The 11,038-nt window shown below is 29.0% G+C and overlaps 1 pseudogene; it reads right to left on the bottom strand.

The window, feature by feature from the left end:
* Positions 1 to 301: 301 nt before the first annotated feature.
* Positions 302 to 951, bottom strand: LOC149260214 (histone H2A pseudogene; annotated as a pseudogene).
* Positions 952 to 11,038: the final 10,087 nt, after the last annotated feature.

Raw genomic sequence — 11,038 nt, 5'->3', positions numbered from 1 at the left:
ACATATAAAACTTAGCAAATGAACCACATAGAAAAAAAGGATTTTAATCCAAATTATTTACTATACAAAAGGCATCACCACCAGTCTCCAGATCAATTCCACACAAACAAAACAGGGAGCAACATGGCCATACAGGCACCGTAACCCATAAAACATTCGAAGGCTACAACATTAGCATCAATGTCACATAAAAAAACCCAAAATCACGAAACCTAGGCTCGCTGACAGTCAAACCAGGCACATTCGTATTCATGGCTATGGATGCTTACAAATACACCAAAACCCCAAAATCCAAATGCCACTAGGACTTCTTTGAACCTTTAGCCTTCTCTGGCGTCTTTTCTCCAGCCTTCTTGGGCAAGAGCACCTCGTGAATGTTTGGAATTACGCCTCCATGAGCTATGGTAACTTTCCCCAAAGGCTTTCCCAATTCATTTTCATTTCTCATAGCCATATGAATATGGCGAGCAATTATCCTATTCTTCTTGTTGTCTCTGGCAACATTTCATGCCAATTCAAGAACCTGGAACCGAAAAAAGAGCCCCAAAATTAAATCAACAAATTCCCCAAAATGAAACCCTTAACACCCCACAAAATAAATCCAATATCCTGTAAATCGCCAAAACCCTAACTCGGAAAGCACACTAATTGACAAAAGCCACTGATACAATCGAACCACCAAACAAATCGCTACATCATAGAACCAAATCAATGTGTTAAAAACATAATTCATATCAATATTTACCTCAGCTACTAGGTATTCAAGCACAGCTACAAAAAAATTGGGGCTCCAATCCCAACCCTCTTGGCATATCTGCCATTCTTCAGATACCTGGCGAGCCTTCCAATAGGAAATTCAAGGCCGGCCTTGACCGATTTCATGACGGGAGTTTTCTTGGATCCTCCCTTTCGGCCCCCTGCACCGTTCCCTGACTTAGCAGAGGTTTCCATAGGTAGTTCTCTGTCAGTTTACAACAATCCAAGAGTTACACAGTACACGATAATGCAGATGCTATGAAGCGAAGACACACGAAAAGTCTAATTATTTGTTTATTTATGCATTTCAACCTCCACTCTAACAAAAATCAAATAAGCCACTTGTCCCGCATACGTAATAAGCAGAAATGGGTAAACCAACACATAGAAATCTTGAAGCAAGCTACACCAAAAAACCCAAATTACTATGCCTGAAATAAAACAGAGAAGAAGGGGAGCCAAATTCTCTTTCCCACAACAACAGTTTCTTTAAGCCTGTCTGTCCTCCACCACGCCAGGGACATCCAAATTGAAGCCTTCGATCGATGCAGAGAGTGAATGCAAATCATATGATCAATTCCATTCCAGTCAGAGAAGCACTTAGAAGTATTACAGAATGAGGGCAAGTGCAAGGTCTCAAGCACCTGGAAGTAGCGTAGCATCGAGCGAGGGCAAGGGTGAGGTCGATCTGCTGGGTCGCATCTCATTTTTATAATTTGTAGTTAAATCAATATGATGGGTAAGATTATCTTAATCGTCTATAATTTGTAGTTAAATCAATTGGATGGGTAAGATTATCTTAATCATTTAACAATTATATCAAAGGCCTAGAATTGTACACGTAACCCCAGAGGAAAGTTGATTTCAAAGGGAAACGCCTTACGGCGTAAATATTTTTAGATTCAAAGTTTATTGATATGAAAGATAAAAACAAATGTCAAATCCTTGATTTGATTCTTACTTGACTTTGGCGTGTGCAAGTTACAAGAAATGTCATTGGGAAAAGGATGGGAAGACAATGGAGAGAATGGATTGGATAGGATTCATTTTCTATTGGAGATCATTTATGCACTCGAGCCATCTAATTTTGAAATGTTTCTAGTAGGGATTCCTCTGGTTTTTAATGTCGTAATTCTTTCACCTCATTGACCATTATTTTGTGCAAGAAAAAATATTAGGAATGCCACACAAGACATCGATGGACAGGTAAATCAATTTATAAATGCAATGTCAATTCCAAGATATCGTCTTTGTATTGTTTGATTTTATTTTGAACATTTATTTTTATTTTGTTTTGTCTTTTAACTATGAAATTGAAAATACTAGGTATCATGTCCATTTAAACAACAACCAAAGCTTCAAGATGAAATTAGTATTACGCAATATTGATTGAAATCCTTTTAGTTGTTTTTTGTTAAAATATTTCATGACTATTACAAAGTTTACTTTCATGTTATTATTTAAGCACATGTTTTTTATATACTTGACAAAGCTCATGGATTAGAGAATGGAATTTTGTTGCGAATATAATGACAAGGATTAGACATCACATCTCATATTATTTTGTTTCACAAGTTATCTACAACTTGATCCTTTTAGCATGTAACTTAGTTGAGATGATTGTACCTTAAGCTTTCCTTGAAGGTTGAATACTAAGTTACTAAGGTGTTATTTCCTATGGTGATGTTTTATTTTCTATGTTTATACAGGTCATCTGGCCACATAATAGCCACTATCGCCCAACTCAAGAAAACTTTTTTGAATTTCTCACTTTTATGGGGAATAATAGCTTTGACATTGCTCATGTTAGCATTTATGTTGTATAAATATTTTATAGTCTACTTTATTTTATATTCTAGTGTTTGTCATCTTTCATGTATTACACAAAAACAACTCAAAACTGAATATTGATGGTACTAATCCAAGAATTGATGAAAGAGGAGAACAATATATATAACATTGGAGCGAAAAATGTGAAAAGATAGAGAGAGAACAAAACTCATCTAGTGTTACCCTTAGAGCCAATATATATTGTACATAAGACACACACATAGAGAATGATGGTCAAGTCTTTCGAGTTGTTGAAATCACATGCAATTCCTTGGCAACACAATGATAATGCTTTGAAGTGATGAAACAAAATTTCATGTGTAAATTGTAGTCCAGCCAATATTAAATTGGAAACTCATATTTTAATATTTTACATTTTATATAATATAGTTTATGTGGTTGAAATGATTTATAGTTGTACTTTATATAGTTTAGTATTGTAATTAACATATGTAACTTTGCATTTTTATATTAGATGAACATGCACATTGTATGACCCTTTTTTTAATTTAGTCGCAAAATCATACTAATTAAATTATGTTGATTAATAATAATCACAAAAAATTAATCTAAAGCTACTAAATTAGTAGTTTATATTGATTAATAATAAACACAAATAAAATGAATATACAACTAAATTAGTTTTTTATAATGAGTATTAATCAAACTAAATGAAATAAATATTATCTACTAAATTACTTGGTTATATAATGAATATGAAACTACCAAGGAAAGATAAATGACTATTCCAAATGATAAATTTGTGATTACAAATGACGACTAAATGTTGCATATATATGACTATTAGTTGTTAATTTACAATATCTTATAACATGACCAAAATTTAGTCATATTTCTTTTGTCATTAATTTGTTTCAAATGATGACCAAAGTTTGCATATATATGACTATTAGTATCTAGTTTATAGTATTTTATAACACGACCAAAATTTAGTCATATTTCTTTGGTCATCAATTGTTTTCAAATCTTGACTAAAATTTTCATATATATGACTATTAGTAGCTAATTTACAATATCTTATAACACGACCAACATTTTGGTCGTATTTATTCAGTCATTAATTGTCTTACTCGAGTGAACATATAGTAGTAAATTTTGTTGTATATTTGGTAATTAATTGTGGATATTAAACACTAAATAAATAACTAAATTAATGCCTAAATATACCACTAGACAATGTAATTGAGACAACCAATTAATCATTAATATAAAAATGACTAAAATTTGGTCATGTTGTAAGATATAGTAGATTAGCTACTACTAGCCATCGAATGAAAAATGGTCATTTATATGAAAAGTTTAGTCCTTTTTTTAGTAACTAATTAGTCATTTTGTACTAGTGAGAAAACTCATTCTTCACATCTTTTTGGTTGGTTCCATGGGTGAAATGTATATGTTGTGTGAAGTGCTTATGGAGCCTTGACTCTTGCTACACCTAATTCTCATTGCCTATATTTTATAGATAGGAAACTTGAAGAAGGGGTATGGCATCATCTTTCATTTGTTGTCTTTTCAATTCCTTTTAGGTTTGTTATGGTTTCCACCATTTCTAGTTCATTATACATTTTTAGTAATATTATGTCTAGTTTTTCTATAGTACTCATAAGATCTTGCAAATCATATTTTTTATGTCACATGAAACACGCTCTTTAATATAATAATGCAAGAGTTGTTTTTTCAGGTCAGGAAATAAAAGCTTGCATGGAAAAATTTCATGAAGAGCGATGGAATGACCACTTTTAATGGAAACATGTTTGCGAGCTAATAGAAAATCACTTTATGTGCTTCTAAAATGAAAGAAGAAAAATATATATTAAGACTAGTTAGTTGATTGTAAGAAAGTATTAATTCCTACAATGTGTAGCAAATATGGATGAGCATTATGATCCAAAGGTATTGGGGTTTTCTTGGTTTTTGAAATTTAAATTTTCATGATGTGAATGAATATAAAATAAGATAATAAACTTGATACATTTGGTGAGATACATTGAAAGGGGGTTGTAACTGACATAGTTTTAGAAAAAATTCCAAAATACCATTTGTTTGGCATATGTGACATTTTTGGTGGGTATGTGGAGATAGCATGTGAAAAATATTACATGGAGTAAATCTAGTTAAGGATGGAATTATTTATATTATTGCCGCTCATGAAGGATAGGAAGGAACAAGATGCAAGCAATCAATCATTACATTAGTAGGACGGTTACTTACTCTGGACCCTAAGGATCATGGCATATTGGGAATTGTTACCCTCCCATATATATGGGTAACCATAGGAGAATTTTTTTATTCCATGATAAAATTTTCCAGTGAGTTGGCATATATTATTTATTGTATGCTGTCATTTCCTTTCCATTTATTTTTCACAAGTTATCTACAACTCGATATTTTTAACATGCAACTTAGCTAGGATGATTGTGCTTAAGCTTTTCTTGAAGGTTGAATACTAAGTTCCAAAGGTGTTCTTTTCTATGGGGATGTTTTATTTTCTTTAATTATACAGGTCATTTGGCCATAGTGGCCACTATTCCCCAACTTAAAAAAAGTTATTCAAGTTTCTTGTTTTTTGGAGGAAAAATGGCATTGACATTGCTAATTTCTAGGTATCATATAAATAATTTAGGTCTATTTTAGTTTATATTCAAGTTTTCATTGTCTTTCATGTCTTATTCTCTACATTATATCTTCTTTGATTTTCGAAAGCGGAACTTGATGTTGTTTGTAAGAAGCAGGAATTGAAGAAAGAGGGTAGCAATAACATTGGAGTGACAAATGCAGAAAGAGAGAGAGAGAGAATAGAACTAGTCTAATGATACCCTTAAAGCCAATACCCCACATGAGACACATATAGAGACTCATAGTCAATTATTTAGAGTTGGTGAATTGACCTGAAATGCCACGCGAACACAATGATAATGTTTTGAAGTGATGAAACAATATTTTCATGTGTAAATTGTAGTACAACCAATATTAAGTTGGAAAATCATGATGTAAACTTCAAATTTAATATAATATAATTTTTGGTTGAAATTATTTATAGTGGTATTTGATATTATTTAGCATTAAAATTAACATATGCAACTTCATGCTTTCATATTAGATGAGCATGCAAATTGTATGACATTTTTTAAATTTAGTCGCAAAATAGTACTAATTAATTTATGTTGATTGATAATGAACACATAAAATCAATCTAAAGGTACTAAATTCGTAGCTTAGATTGATTAATGGTGAGCACAAACAAAATTAATATTGGACTAAACTGGTTGTTTATAATGATTATTAATGAATCTAAATGAAATTAATATAAACTACTAAATAAGTCATTTATAACAAATATGAAACTACCAAAAAAAGATAAATGACTACGTAAATGATAAATGTGTGATTATAAATGATGACTACATTTTACATATATATGACTATTAGTAGCTAATTTACGTTATCTTATAATACGACCAAAATTTAGTTGTATTTATTTGGTTGTTAATTGGTTTCAAAGCATAAATAAATTTTTCATATATATGAATAATAGTAGATAATTTATAGTATCTTATAATGCGACCAACATGTTGGTTAAATTTATTTTAAATTAATGACCAAATTTTTGACTAAATATATTACTAGATGATAAAATTGAGACAACCAATTAATTAGTAAGATAAGTACAACTAAAAGTTGGTCGTGTTATAAGATATTCTAAATTGGCCATTATTGGTCATTCACTGAAAAATCATCATTTAAATGTAAATGTTAGTCCGCTTTTTAGTAACTAATTAGCAATTTTATACTAGTGTAAAAGCATCGAAAGGGCTGAAAATAAAGAAAGAACCTAGATATTAAACTTCCACTATGCATCTCCCATTCATCCAAGGGACAATAGATAAGATTGTTCAGATCCTAAATAATCAAAAGGTTCCTTCAATCTTTGGGGCCCTGAAAACCATTTGAATGTCAATTAGATCTCTTAAGGACCCTATAAACCCTAAAGATATGAAATTTTTCTATTTCATCCCATGTTCCCGTGGGACTTCCTACATTGGAAAAACTTGCTAGTCTATAAAACATAGGATTCACGAGTATGTAGCTGACATCAAGCATGGAATGACTCACTCCTCCGCATTGGAAAAACATGCCAAGGACACAAAACACCATATATATATATATATATATATATATATATATATATATATATATATATATATATATATATATATGCGCAATTCATCGCTTATATTGATCATTTCCATCATTAGAAATTGAGAGAGGCTATTAAGATTGAAAGAAAATAAAATACTTTTAATAGAGATGATGTTTGGATAATTAATAATTGTTGGATCACTACCCTTTATTCTTAGTTTTATTTATCTGTCTATTTACTGTAAGATCATTTTTATATTTTATTTTAATTTAATTTAATTTAAGTATGCATTAAGATTTTTCTTTATTCTTAATTTATAATTTCGTTTATTAAATTAATTTTTATTTCCCTATATATTATACCTTTTAATATTTCTTTTATTTGATTCTCCATATTATTCTTTAGTTCTTATTATTCTATAGTTTTATTTATTTATTACGGGACATTAGTTTACTTATATATATTTAATTAATATTAGGTTTGACTATTATAGGATTTTAATTATTTATTTATCTAGATATTGTTGTTTATATATATATATATATATATATATATATATCTATATATATATTCAAATTATTATGGAACAATTTTCTAGTCTTATCTACAATATTTATTTTCATGATGGGATCACACTTTTCATGTTAGTCTTAATGATCAATCACGCTAGGTGGTTTGAAACGCATGGGCTGAACAGTTTGAATGTGATTTTGACCGGAAGACTTTATTGAATAAAATAAACTCTAGATATTCCACGCATTGAGAGGGACCAAATATCTTGATATACAAATCTACGGGCCTCATAGACCAAGAGTTGGGATTTATAGTATATGTAAAAACTAATATATCTACATTTCCCTATAAGAAAAAGTTAAAATATGTAAATATTTATGGAAATTCATAAAATTTTAGTTTGATAAATATCTATGTATTAATTGAGTAAAATAACTTTGAGAAAGTTAATTAAAAAGTAGAGAAAATAGGGTTTAGAAAATAGAGAAAATAAAATTATAATTTTTTCCACCTATTCTTTTTTTTTTTGAAATGATTTAAATTAATGGAAATTTTAGTGTACAATATTTTCATGTGGGCTAATATTTTATACTCTCTCTATTTTCTAAAAATAATTCACCTTTACTTTAAAAATCACCTAAACTTTTTAGAGTATATAAAATTATTATAAGCCTGAAGATTTTATAATTTCATGTTATGGATGAGTAAGATTCACCAAGATTTCAAAACTTTATATTAAATTTGAATCCTTAAAACTTTCCATGACCTAAAAAACAATAGACAATAAACATATTAATCTTGACCTTTTTCTAGAATTTGAAAACACAATTCCTCAAAAAGCCAAATTTTTACATTAATTAAAATGTATTTTTTAAGCTAATTTGTATTGCGTTCAATAAAACAAAAAATATTACATTGTTAATCCTATCACTATCATCATGATTTTATGACACAAAATCTCAACCTCCCTAACGAGAAACCAAGTTTTAACCATATGTTAACAAGATAACAAGTCCAAAACTCTAATACTAACATCATTTGCAACTTCCCTAAAAATCGATAGAAACATCAAACCATGACAGATCAATGAAGCACATCAAACATCACCACAACTGAATAACATGAATTCAAGATAAGGAAGGATAGTGAGTACTATAACCGATGCTCCCACTTCTCTATACCTATACCCCACTAGCCATAATTAACATGTATTTTTTTATTTTTTTTTGTAAGTTTTGTAGGACTACATCTTAATCATGTCCATCATCTCTATCCAAGGGATAGCCCAAGATTTGAACCCAAGGCTTACAGTTTGGTGAAACTTCATTTCCATGATCATTACTAAATCAACTACCCCAAACAAACCATAATTAACATGTATTTTAAAATATATAATAAATCCAATATTTTTGAAAACTCTTAGAAACATCTCTATAACTTTAAAAATAAATTAATTTTATTACTATTTCCTAAATTTAATACTTCAAAAATTTTGAATTAAATTCAACATGAAAAATATTAAAAAATATACCAATCATCATAGTATATAAAAAAAAATCAAATAACAAAATGACAAAATATTTAAATGAGGGCATTAAACCTCTCCTTTTTTTTAATCCCTTTCTACTAATTTTATCCATACATATTTATTTGTTTGAATATTAGTAGCAACACATTAACCCATAAAAGAAGAACTTTAATAGAACTAAACATTTATGAAAGTTCAATATAAATATTGATAATAAATATTTACAATTTACATATATTAATATTATTATTAATATTTATCATCAATAAAAATATAATATTAAATATATTTAAAACATTTTAATAGGAATTTAGAAAAGTCTTTAGGTGATAGTTATTGTGTTATATGTTTTACAAGGTTTTTCGACATACTTGTTGGCGTGATTCACCTATAATATGGTAGCGATTTGGTAGAATTAAAAGTTTGAGTTGTCAAATATCCACAATGTCTCATATTTTTTAGAGTTTCTAATTCATATCTGTAATATAAAAACCATTTTAAACAACAAATATTAACAACAAATATTAAGATTTGATCTAATAAAAAAATTCTCATATTTAATCTAAAACTCCAAAACATATAATATAATAATAACTTTGTCACCTCTAAAACCAAGTGTGTAGCTCTAGTATGAAGCTAACATTGAACATTAAGAATTTAACCCTCCACTCTCCACCGCGGAACTAAAAACAGTTCTTCTCCAAATCTTCTTAATTGTCTATAAAAACCTTTCAAGAGAATATAACACTAAACATTAACATTGAGACCTCAACATTCCAAATCGGTACTTAAAATACACTTCCTCAAAACCCTCAAAACCAAATATTGGTTACCATATTTTAAGAGAATAATAAGTTCAAAACTTTATAGAAACATCAAACCATAATAAATTAACAAATCACATTAAACACCAGCCCTACGATTTAGTGACCTTCATTCAATCTAATGGAAACTAGTAGGAGCTATAACCCACTCTCCCACTTCTTTTTTGGAATAGCACCCCATCACCGATAATTAAAATCTATTTTAGAATATATAATAAATTAAATATATTCGAAAACACTTACAAACTTAATCATAACTTTAAAGTTAAATTAATGCTATTATTATTTAATCAACTTTAATATTTTAATAAGTTTTAATTAAATTCATTCATATTTATTTATTTGAATGTGAATGTCAACTGATTAACCCGTGAAAGAAGGATTTAATGTAGCAAAACTTTTAGGAAGGTTTAATATAAATATCAATAACTATTTATAATTTATGTAAATTGTTATTATTAATAATAATCAATAGTATGAATAATGTTAAGAAAAGCATGTTTACATTATAGTTTATCTATTAATTTTTTGAAAGGTTTTATGCCATATATTGCAATCCAAATTGTCCAAAATATGGTACGGGTTTGTTTTAATTAAATGTTTGAGATGGGAACACTAAAAAATTCAAGTGCTCCAAGTTTTCTAGGGTTTTTAATTCATATATGTAGCCAAAACCTCATTTTTAATAACAAAGTTTAAGAGGGCCAGATTTTTATTCATATTCTCATAAAAAACTCAAAAACATATAATAGTTAAACAACCACCCTTAACTTTAATAATTCAGCTTTCAAGTCAAACTTTAACATTGAGACCTTAACCTTCCACATTCATACTTAAAATCCTCATTGTCCAATCCCTCAAAACCAGGCATTCTTGACCATATGTTAACAGAACAGTAGATAGTGTATAGAAACATCAAACTATGACACATCAACAAAACACATCAAACATGACCCCCAACAATTAAAATATAGTCTTGGTAGTTCCCTCTAGGCTCTAGGATCCCTTCATGTCATGAAGCTAATTATTAATCTTCTACAGTTTTACACCTACTCAAGCCCAAGTAGCATCTAGCTAATTTGGGGTACAAGTCTAGTCTTTATCTCCTACATATACCTTGGTTTTCCAATTTGGATTTCCTTCATCTCACACAATATTCATTATAAAACATCTTCCAGTCATGAAAATTATCTTCGTGTTATTTTTGGTACTCAAATCAACCAGCAAGGGTCATCTCGCCTTTGCATAATGGAGGGTTTTCATTTTTCTATTATGGTCCTTTCTTGGATCATAATTGATTCTAAATTATTCCTTGGAGTTAGGACTCTAACCTCTCATATGGTAGCTCTTCTCATATTTCAAAAGATGAGTAAAAAAAATATTTCATTAATACAATAAATATTTACGACCTAGTAAAATATTCAC

Source organism: Pinus tabuliformis, chromosome 6 (genome assembly GCF_031772625.1).
Source record: "Pinus tabuliformis cultivar Carrire ecotype Pingquan chromosome 6, CPIR1, whole genome shotgun sequence".
Lineage (NCBI taxonomy): Eukaryota > Viridiplantae > Streptophyta > Pinopsida > Pinales > Pinaceae > Pinus > Pinus tabuliformis.
Note: the sequence above shows the minus strand (reverse complement) of the source record. Positions and strands in the feature narration are given on the sequence as shown.